This window comes from Arachis hypogaea, chromosome 14, assembly GCF_003086295.3.
Source record: "Arachis hypogaea cultivar Tifrunner chromosome 14, arahy.Tifrunner.gnm2.J5K5, whole genome shotgun sequence".
Classification (NCBI taxonomy): domain Eukaryota; kingdom Viridiplantae; phylum Streptophyta; class Magnoliopsida; order Fabales; family Fabaceae; genus Arachis; species Arachis hypogaea.
Genome location: NC_092049.1, coordinates 122,792,243 through 122,803,264, shown reverse-complemented (window position 1 = coordinate 122,803,264; position 11,022 = coordinate 122,792,243). Strand labels below are relative to the sequence as shown.

At 38.2% G+C, this 11,022-nt stretch overlaps 1 long non-coding RNA gene and 1 other non-coding gene across 2 annotated transcripts; both read right to left on the bottom strand.

The window, feature by feature from the left end:
- Positions 1 to 846: 846 nt before the first annotated feature.
- On the bottom strand, positions 847 to 950 carry LOC112745618 (small nucleolar RNA R71). The gene has a single exon (XR_003173536.1). It is a non-coding gene; the product is annotated as a small nucleolar RNA R71 (small nucleolar RNA).
- Positions 951 to 7,671: 6,721 nt separating this feature from the next.
- On the bottom strand, positions 7,672 to 10,821 carry LOC112743924 (uncharacterized). The gene is made up of 5 exons (XR_003172512.3): positions 10,346 to 10,821; positions 9,767 to 9,848; positions 8,617 to 8,684; positions 8,190 to 8,318; positions 7,672 to 7,908 (listed from the first exon to the last, which is right to left on the bottom strand). It is a non-coding gene; the product is annotated as an uncharacterized lncRNA (long non-coding RNA).
- Positions 10,822 to 11,022: the final 201 nt, after the last annotated feature.

The following is an 11,022-nucleotide window of genomic DNA, read 5'->3' as shown; positions in this document are numbered from 1 at the left end:
TTGTATCAACAGTGATTAAGTTGGAAGATCACTAGATTGAGCATTTTTCTTTTGTTTGTTTATTTTATCTAGTCATATACTTTCACTTTTAGCTATCTCCTTCCCCTCTCCCCTCTTCCCTCTTTATTTTTTCTTTGTTATTTACAATTTTGTTCACTAACCCACTAACTGTTTGATATATTGCACCACTCACACTAACAGCCACTCTAACAAGAATAACTTCTTCATATCTTTCTTGCTGTGTATCTTGTTGGTTGTATGACAGGAAGGAGAAGCGGAGCTTCAACTTCCTTTGATTTAGAACCTGAGAGGACCTTCCTTAGATTAAGGAGGGAAGTAAAAGGGAAGAGAGTCGTTAGTGTTGAGGAAGAGGAGGAATACTTTGAACCAGACATGGAGGAAAATATGGAAAACCACCATGAGAAAGAAGCTCACAACCATGCCAGAGAAGGTCCAGTGAATCATGCTGGGCAAGAGAGAAGAGTTCTAGGCTCTTACATCAATCCAAATCGAGGAAATTGTGGAAGTAGCATCCAAAAGCCCACCATACATGCTAATAACTTTGAACTGAAACTCCAGCTCATCACCCTTGTTCAGAACAACTGTTCATTCGGAGGAAGCACCCAAGAAGACCCCAATCAACATCTAACCTCCTTCCTAAGAATATGTGACAATGTGAAGTCTAATGGTGTTCATTCTGATGCCTATAGACTGCTTTTGTTCCCTTTTTCACTCAGGGACAAAGCATCTAAATGGCTTGAATCCTTCCTGAAGGAGAGTTTAACAACCTGGGAAGACGTGGTGAACAAATTCTTGGCAAGATTCTACCCTCCTCAAAGAATAAACAGGTTGAGAGCTGAGGTACAAACCTTCAGGCAACAAGATGGTGAAACTCTCTATGAGGCATGGGAGAGATTTAAGGATTTAACAAGAAGGTGCCCACCAGACATGTTCAACAAATGGGTTCAACTGCACATTTTCTATGAGGGCCTTTCTTATGAATCAAAGAAGGCAGTAGACCATTCATCTGGGGGGTCTCTAAATAAAAAGAAGACCATTGAAGAAGCCATAGATGCCATTGAAACTGTAGTTGAGAATGACTACTTCTATGCTTCTGAAATGAGCAACACTCGAGGAGTGATGGAGCTGAACCATATGGATGAATTGCTGGCTCAAAACAAGATCATCACCAAGCAGTTAGCTGACCTTACCAAGAAGATGGAAGATAACCAAGTTGCAGCAGTCACCACTTCATCACCAGCTCAAGAAAGAGTGAATACAGAGGAAGGGGTGACTGGGAACAAGACAATTATGTTGGGAACTCACCTAGGCAGGCTCATGATCCATACTCCAAAACCTATAATACTGGTTGGAAGAACCACCCAAACTTTGGGTGGGGAAATCAACAAGATCAAGGCCAAGATCAGAGATGTCACAACCCCAACAATAATGTAACTTACCAACACTCCACACAGCGATCATATCAATATCCACCCAACAACACCTCTCAACATTCATATCATCACCAAAATGGCCCATCTCAACCGTCCAACCTCAACCCACCATCACCATTAGAAGATAGACTCTCTAAAATCGAGACCTTGCTTGAAAATATTTGCAAGGAAGTTCAAGACAGTAAAGCATTCCGAGAGGAAGTATGATCCAATATGCAGAATCAAGACGCTGCCATCAAGAAATTTGAAATGCAAATTGGCTACCTATTCAAGCAAATTCCAAGCCACAATAGTTGTAACAATATTGATTCAGACCTAAGGGAGGAATGCCAGGCTATCACCGTTAGAAATGGGAAGGAATTGAAGGAGAGCTCCAAGAAACCACAAGAGAAGAACTCGGATGAACAGGAAAAGGGACAAGAGGAAGTTCAAGTCCCCACATCCAATGCACATCAAGAAGGAGAAGTGCTGAAGCCATATGTTCCAAAAGCTCCATACCCTCAGCAATTGAAGAAGAAGGGAGAGGACAACCAATTCTCAAGATTCCTTGAGATCTTCAAGAGGTTACAGATTAACATACCCTTTGCTGAAGCAATAGAGCAAAGGCCACTCTATGCCAAGTTCTTGAAGGAGTTGATGACCAAAAAAAGGAGCTGGAAGAACAACGAAACTGTGGTACTAACTGAAGAATGTAGTGCCATCATTCAACACAAATTACCCCAAAAGTTGAAGGATCCCGGGAGCTTTCAGATACCTTGTATCATAGGGAAAGTCACAGTGGAGAAGGCTCTATGTGATTTATGAGCTAGCATAAATCTGATGTCCTTGGCAATGATGAGAAGAATGAAGATTGAAGAAGCCAAGCCAACAAGAATGGCACTACAACTGGCAGACCGATCATTCAAGTTTTCTCATGGAATAGTGGAAGACTTGTTGGTAAAGGTAGGAGACTTCATCTTCCCAGCAGACTTTGTAGTGTTGGATATGGAGGAAGGAGCCAAGGCCTCTATCATCCTAGGAAGGCCATTCTTAGCCACTGCCGGAGCCATCATTGACGTTCAAAATGGTGAACTTACCCTCAGGCTACATGATGAGAAAATGATATTCAATGTGTTCAAGGCCATGAGTTACCCACAAGATTCACTGAGAGAATGTATGAGGTTGGACTCAGTAGAAGCTATAGTGCAAGAGATCATTGAAGAGGAAGAACTTGAGGAGTTGACAGGAGAAGAGGAGCCCGCATCCAGGGAAGAGGCTGCAGCAGCTGAGGTTCATGTTCAGGGCACATTAGAGGAGAAGAATGAAGACAATGAAGCATCCAAACTTGAACTAAAGGCACTGCTGCCCACTCTCAAATATGCATATTTAGGGGAGAATGAGAGTTATCCAGTGATCATAAACTCAGCCCTCAGCCAAGAACAAGAGGAGGAGTTACTCCAAGTATTGCAAAAACATAAGGATGCTATTGGATGGACCCTCGCTGATTTGAAGGGAATCAGTTCGGCCATATGCATGCATAAGATACTACTGGAAGATGATGCCAAGCCCTACATTCAACCCCAAAGGAGATTGAATCCAGCCATGAAAGAGGTGGTACAGAAGGAAGTCATGAAGCTGTGGTAGGCAGGGGTAATCTACCCAATTTTGGATAGCCCGTGGGTGAGCCCCGTCCAAGTGGTTCCCAAGAAAGGAGGAATCACTGTAGTACCCAATGAAAGGAAGGAGCTCATCCCTACAAGAACCGTCACAGGATGGAAGATGTGCATTGATTACAGAAAACTTAATGAAGCAACAAGAAAAGATCATTTCCCACTTCCATTCATGGATCAGATGCTCGAAAGGCTTGCAGGAGATGCATATTATTGTTTTCTAGACATTTATTCCGGATATAACCAAATAGTGGTTGATCCAAGAGACCAAGAGAAAACATCATTTACCTGCCCATATGGAGTGTTTGCTTACAGGCGCATGCCATTTGGGTTATGTAATGCACCTGCAAGTTTTCAACGTTGCATGCTCTCTATTTTCTCGGATATGATAGAAAGGTTCATTGAAGTCTTTATGAATGATTTTTCAGTATTCGAGGATTCCTTTCCTAATTACCTAAACCACCTTGCTTTGGTATTAAAAAGATGTCAAGAGACTAATCTGGTCTTGAATTGGGAAAAATGCCACTTTATGGTGACAGAAGGAATAGTCCTTGGCCATAAAGTTTCTAACCAAGGCATTGAGGTAGACAGAGCTAAGGTGGAATTAATTGAAAAATTACCTCCACCAAGTGATGTCAAGGCAAGTAGGAGCTTTTTAGGACATGCTGGCTTCTACAGAAGATTTATTAGAGGTTTTTCAAAAATAGCCAAGCCTTTAAGTAATCTCCTTGTGTCTGATACACCATTCATCTTTGATGAAAAATGCATGCTAGTGTTCGAAAACTTGAAAAACAGACTGTCCTCAGCCCCTATCATTACCCCACCTGATTGGAACTTACCATTCGAATTGATGTGTGATGCATCTGATTTTACAGTTGGGGCAGTGTTAGGGCAGAGGAAAGAGAACTTGGTGCATGTCATATACTATGCCAGCAAGATCCTCAATGATACTCAAAAAAATTATACCACTACTGAAAAGGAGTTGTTGGCAATAGTTTTTGCATTTGACAAGTTTAGATCATACCTCATTGGTTCTAAAGTGATTGTCTTCACTGATCACACAACACTTAAATATCTGTTTGCCAAGCAGGAATCGAAACCAAGACTGATAAGATGGATCTTATTGTTGCAAGAATTCAACATTGAAATTAGAGATAAGAAGGGAGTGGAGAACAAGGTAGCAGATCACCTGTCCAGAATCCCTTGTGAGAAAAGCAGCACATATGAGGCAAGTGTGAATGAGTTCTTTCCAGACGAACAATTGATGCTGGTCCACAAGGCACCCTGGTTTGCAGACATCACCAATTATAAGGCAACTGGGGATTTGCCTCCTGGAATCAACAAACATCAAAGAAAAAAACTCATTAATGATGCTAAATATTTCATTTGGGATGAGCCATACCTCTTCAAGAAGTGTTCAGATGGAATCCTTAGAAGGTGCATTTCAGAAGAAGAAGGACGTGAAGTCCTATGGAACTGCCATGGATCTTGCTATGGAGGACACTTTGGAGGAGAGAGAACTGCAGCCAAGGTACTATAATGTGGATTCTTTTGGCCTACTCTTTTTAAGGATGCAAAAGAACTAGTGAGGAGCTGCAATGAATGCCAAAGAGCTGGAAACTTACCCAAAAGAAATGACATGCCACAAAACTTCATCTTAGAACTTGAACTGTTTGATGTGTAGGGAATCGATTTCATGGGGCCCTTCCCAACCTCATACTCAAACAAGTATATCTTGGTGGCAGTGGATTACGTGTCCAAATGGGTTAAAGCTATTGCAACTCCAACAAATGATAACAGGGTGGTCATGAACTTTCTCAGGAAGAATATCTTTAATCGGTTTGGAGTTTCACGAGCCCTCATCAGTGATGGAGGAACCCATTTTTGCAACAGACCATTAGAAGCCCTCCTCCTGAAATATGGGGTGAAGCATAAAGTTGCCACACCTTATCATCCCCAAACAAGTGGGCAAACCGAAATATCCAACAGGGAGCTAAAAAGGATCTTGGAAAAGACTGTGGGAGCATCAAGAAGGGATTGGTCGAAAAAGCTAGATGATGCTCTTTGGGCATACAGAACGGCCTTCAAAACACCAATTGGGATGTCCCCATATCAACTGGTGTATGGAAAGGCATGTCACTTACCATTGGAGCTGGAACACAAAGCCTTTTGGGCTCTCAAGCTACTAAACCTTGATAGCAATGCTGCTGGTGAGAAAAGGATCTTGCAGCTGCAAGAACTCGAGGAGTTCAGGTCTCAAGCCTATGGAAACACCAAGATCTATAAGAAAAAGGCAAAGAGAAGGCATGATCTCAACCTGACACCAAGAAGCTTTGAAGAAGGATAGCAAGTACTCTTCTACAACTCCAGACTGAGACTCTTCCCTGGAAAACTCAAATCAAGGTGGTCAGGACCCTTTCTTGTCACAAAGGTCTCACCTTATGGACACATAGAAATTATGGAAGAAAGCTCGAAGAGGACATTCACTGTGAACGGACAAAGGCTCAAACACTACCTGGGCAACATGGGGGAAGGCCCCAAACTGAAGTATAATCTCAACTAGAGAAACAACCGTCGAGCTAGTGACGCTAAAAAAAAAAGCTCTTTGTTGGGAGGCAACCCAACTGAGGTAGTTTTCTTTCCATTATCATTTCAATAAAAGACACAAGTAGGATTCTCTGTATTGTGAGGAGCTAAGTTTGGTGTCCCACCAAAGGTTGCACTTGAAGTGTGCATGGTAACCCTTCAATGACAAGTCATTAGCTCCAACCAATCAGGGAAACTACTTAACAGTAGTTCAATCTCTAGTTCATAGTTGTTTTCTTAATAAAAAGCACATGAGGTTTCTGCATGAACTCAACCTACTGCATTAGGCAAGGAACTAAGTTTGGTGTTCACACACCAAATTAAGTTCAGAGATTCATAAGCATACATACATGCTAACTGTTTTTCAAGTGCTTGGGGAAACAAGCAACTTCCAATAACTTTACAGGAATTCAATCAATCCCTTGGAGTCGCTACACGCCATCATCCAAGAAGACAAAGAAGGATGCAAAAGCTATGGATGAGGATGGCAAGGAAGAAATAGGAATGCACCAAGAGGTTGTATTGTACTTAACTGTCCCTGAGTTGTAGTGTTCAAATTGGAAGTATGATTGAATCTTGTTCTCATGAACATCCATATTTTACTTGTTCTCCTTATTTACATATCAGTATGCTGGTTGAAGTTCCCTGTTTTCATTTTCATCTTGCTTAAGTGTATGCTTGTCCTTTAAGTTAAATAAAAGAAAGTGTTATGAAAAACAAGAGTGGAGTTCATTTGTGAATCAAGTTCTTAATGTGTGTGGTGTGGTCATTGATCAGCTAAGTTGGTTCACCAACAAGGTATATAGGCACTTATATGTTCTAAATTACATGCTTGAAACACATCCTATGAGAGTAGTCAAACAACAAGATCCTAATAAGAAAAAGAAAAAGAATAATAAGAGTTTGAAAAAGAAAGAAAGATAATAAGAAATAAGGCTAGGCACCAAGGGTTTGAATCTTGAGGCATGTGTATGTGGTGCTCTTGTGCAAGGGATCTGCTTGGATGAGTAAGCTCTCAGGGGTGCCTTATCACTTGGTAACTTGGGTTAACTAACCCGGTATTATCAGCTGACACTACAAGAATAAAGCCGATTAGCTACTACAAAAATTGTCGTAAAATCGTCGCTAATCTGACGCAAAATATGATTTGTGACGGATTAGCTACCGCCTAGCAACTAATGCTTTCCTCGCTAATTTCAAGTCGCAGATTAGTGAGACAAATATAACAATCGCTAATTTATCGGAAAATTTTTTTAGCGACCGAATAGATAGTCGCAAATCCATCACTTTTATAAAAGCTAATTCCATAGAAGAAATAGACTAAAAGGTAGTCGCTAATTAGCGACAAACTCTACTACAGCAAAATCATCGCTAAATCCAAGCTAACTTTGTAGACAAAATGGAATGCTTAGTTGACGCTAATTAGCAAGGAATTTTTCCGAATCTAATTTGTCGCAAATTGTCCGCTAATATAATCGCAAATCTGTCACATTTTCTAGCAAATCTATAGCTAATATTTGAAAATCCTTAATCAGATTTGTAGGAATTTTGTCGCTAAACCAAAGCTATTCTAAATAAGAAAGTAGAGTTATGAAGTAATCACTAATTTGCTAAGAAATAATACGTAGTCAATTAGTTGTAATACTATCGCAAATATCATCGCAAATTCCTTTTAAACCAGTAACAAATCGATAGGTATCTCGCACTACAAAAACAGGCTTTTGCCACACTTTTAAAACGTGCAAAAAAAGTGTAGCAATATTTTTTCGCGCGCTTTTAAAGCATGCCAAAAAGTGGACATATAGCCACGCTTTTAGAAACATGCCGATTGAGTTGGTTTTGGCTACGCTTTGAAAGCGTGCCAATAGGAGACATACAACCACACTTTTGAAGCGTGGCTTACTAGGTAGAACCTTTTGTCACGCATTCAAAGCGTGGCGTATTTCTTTGTCAAATTAAAAAAAAGGGAGAAAATAAGAAAGTTTATAAAGAATTGATTTTTTATTGATTTACATGAATTATTTACATGCTATAATTATAATTAAAAAAAATTACAATTCTATAACAAAACTAATAATTTAATTTACACACTACAAATGTAATGCAAATAAGCCAATAACAACCTCTGTTTCAAGCTAAAATATGGAGAAAAATGCTTGACCCATTTTTGGCAAATTTACCGAGAAATCATCAATTGAGTGTTGATTACCTCATCAGTTCTGCAAATTACAAAAAAGCAACACAGATCAATAAAAGAATGGGAAATCTTTTGTCTATACATGAGGTCATAGAATTATAAGGCAAACAAACCCATGATGCAGAACTCTACAAATGAATTCATAGAAGATGATCACCAAAGAAGTAGCAAGAAATTCAAAAAAGAAAAGGAAAGAAATTCATAATCATAAGGAATCCAACAGTCAAAATCAAAGGCACTGCACTACACTACACAACATCATGTGATTCTTGTTTGATTATAATAGTTGACATGTAGACTTACTAATTGATCAGCAAGCATTAACAATGTCTTCAGTGTAAACTTCCTGTTGCAATAATTGAATAAATCTTCCAAGCTTGGTCCAAGAAGGTCAATAGCCATAATGTTGTAGTCTCCTTCAACTCCAAACCACTTTAGGTGGAGAATCCCAATTTTAATAAGGAACCAAATTGGATTACTCAAAAGAAAACATCATGATTATTTTATGAGAAACTTGGAGTCTTAATTATTTGATTTTACTATAAATGCATGATTTCAAAATTCATAGTTTTGATTGCATTAAGACTAGAAGATTCTGGACAACAATCATTTAAAATTTTCAAACTTGAGAAAGCAGAAACCATTTTTCAAGTGAAAATTTTCTATTAGGTAGTACCTAAGACTTTTAGCACAGACAATGCTGAAAAGAAATAGACGTATATATACTTACTCCCTTCTTGAAGAAGCATATATATTTGATTCATAATGAAGCTGTGGATGTTTTGTCTTCACAGATTCCTGGAAAATTTTGGAGGGTAGTAAGTTATCACGAAGAATTACACTATTATAAAGAATCAAAACACAGAAGAACGATGAACAATTCAAGACAAAATGGCATGTAAAAATTGAAGAAAAAATAAGCATGCATCCATAAAGCTTTAATGTGTCATTTCATTTTATATGCCACTTCATAACTCAGAGATCTTATCAATTCTACGTAACCTTAATAAGTATTGCTCTAAGTATTGTCCTAAATTAAATGTAGATAGTAAGACAGACGAAATTTCCCCTTTTTTAATGTTAAGTTCTTTAGATGTTTAGCAATAAATTATCTCAAAAGTCATGTATCCTAACTAGAATCCAAATATCTTTTTGGAAGAAATCTTGCTAATTCTTTTTTCTAATTTACTCTCCAGGTTTTTGAGGTCCCTGACAATCATATTGCTCAATGACTCACCCAGAATTTGCCTTATATATATATATATATATATATATATATATATATATACATATCAAACCGTCCACAAATTCACATGATTAAAAAAATCTGATCATTCCATATCTTTATTCATTTGTTTCTATCACTTTAAGCAACTCTACTTAGAATTGGAAGAAACATATTTTTAATGCTTAAAATTGAATGACATATGTCAAAGCCATTGTTTCAGACAACACCCAACTTGATTAAAAATGCACATATCAAAGAGATCAATTCTTTTAACCCTCAAGAAGAATGAGTAAGTAGGCTTTATTGAGTCATAATGTTTAAAAGAGACACTTTGGTTTTTACTTTTTACCAATCCCCTAAATAAGTTGTCAAGACAATTTCAATGCTTTCAATGGCATCCTCCAATGCCTCCAATCTTTTAATAGCCAATTTACAAACTGTATTTATACTATAAAACCTAAAGCTATAATCTTATTGTTCCTAAACTACATACATTATAATTTCTTTGACAAATGAACAATAAATTCTTCACACTTGGTTTCTAATTCTTATGCAATCAAAATAAGCACAAGATGCATAGTTGCAATTGCTACTATAAGCTTTGATCTAATAATATTGATGAGTCATAATGGGGGGTCTAGTTTCAGTTTACCTTCTTGTGCTTCAGTTGTGTTTGAGCTTCAATTAATGGTCGTGTGGGACCATGATGAGAGAAGGTTCTTGAACTGTGGGTCCTGTTTCACCAAACATCAAAGTTTGTAAATGCTCAGCTCTTACTACTTTACCCTTTCAAACAATCTTCAAACTCCTAAAATCATTGATTTCAAAAAAAAAAAAAAAGAAATCTTATCCAGGTTGTTAAAGTTTCAACAAACCCTATTTAGCACAAACTCATTAATCAAATAAATAAATAATTTCTCAGAAACAATCATCTGTTTACTCATTGCAAAAACATCAACATAAGCAAATTTCTTGTATACTATTAAACATAAGGTAAATCCAATAAAGATTGATATTAAACATTGTCAATCACTTTAACCCCAAAAAATTTTCACGGACAGAAACCCAAACTCAAACTGACATATGAATTTCCACAATGCAACAACTTAAAAGAAGTGGGAGTGAGCTTTGACGCCAAAAATAATAAATAAACGATAAAACTGGTCAAAATTTCTTGAATTTGTAGAAACTTTGGGAACCATAGTTTCTGTTAGATCTATGGTTTATTTACCGAAAGCAATGTTGGCGGCAATAACGACATTGCGGAGGAGTCGGTGGGAAACAGTGGTGTAGAGCCTAAGAGCTGTTGCGGGGTTCGTCGGAGTGACAATGAGCGCTGCCGCGATGCCGCTGGCAGCGGCGGAGTCAGGAAGAGAGAGCTTCTTTCCTGCAAACCATGGAGAAAAGGACTGAGGATGGTAGAAAAGATCACTAACGATGGCGGAGAAGACGTCTGATGATGGAAGTAACGAACGGTGATAGCCGGGCAAAAATCGAAGATGGTGGTGTGGGGAAAAGGCTTGGGGTTGTTGGTTGCCGCCATGAGTGAGGGACTATTGGCCGTTACCGTGAACCGCCATGGTCAATGAGGAGCTTTTGACCGTCGGTGGCTACTGGCTAGGGTAGTATGCTCTCTGCTAGGGTTCAAATTTGGGAGAAGAGAAGAATGAGAGTGCTGCAGATGATTTTAGGATTATGTTAAAAGATAAAAGGAGCTTATACGCAATTTTTAATTTGAAGCACCTGAAAAGGAAGCGCGCTGGCGCTTATTCGAGTGTTTTTAATTTTTAGAATTAAACATTTTTTAAAATTAATATAATTTGTTTTGTGTTTTGTGTTACTAATTTATTTTTTTTTTGTTTTTAAATTTTTATTTTGATTTTTTTTTTGAAATTTAAATTTTAAAAA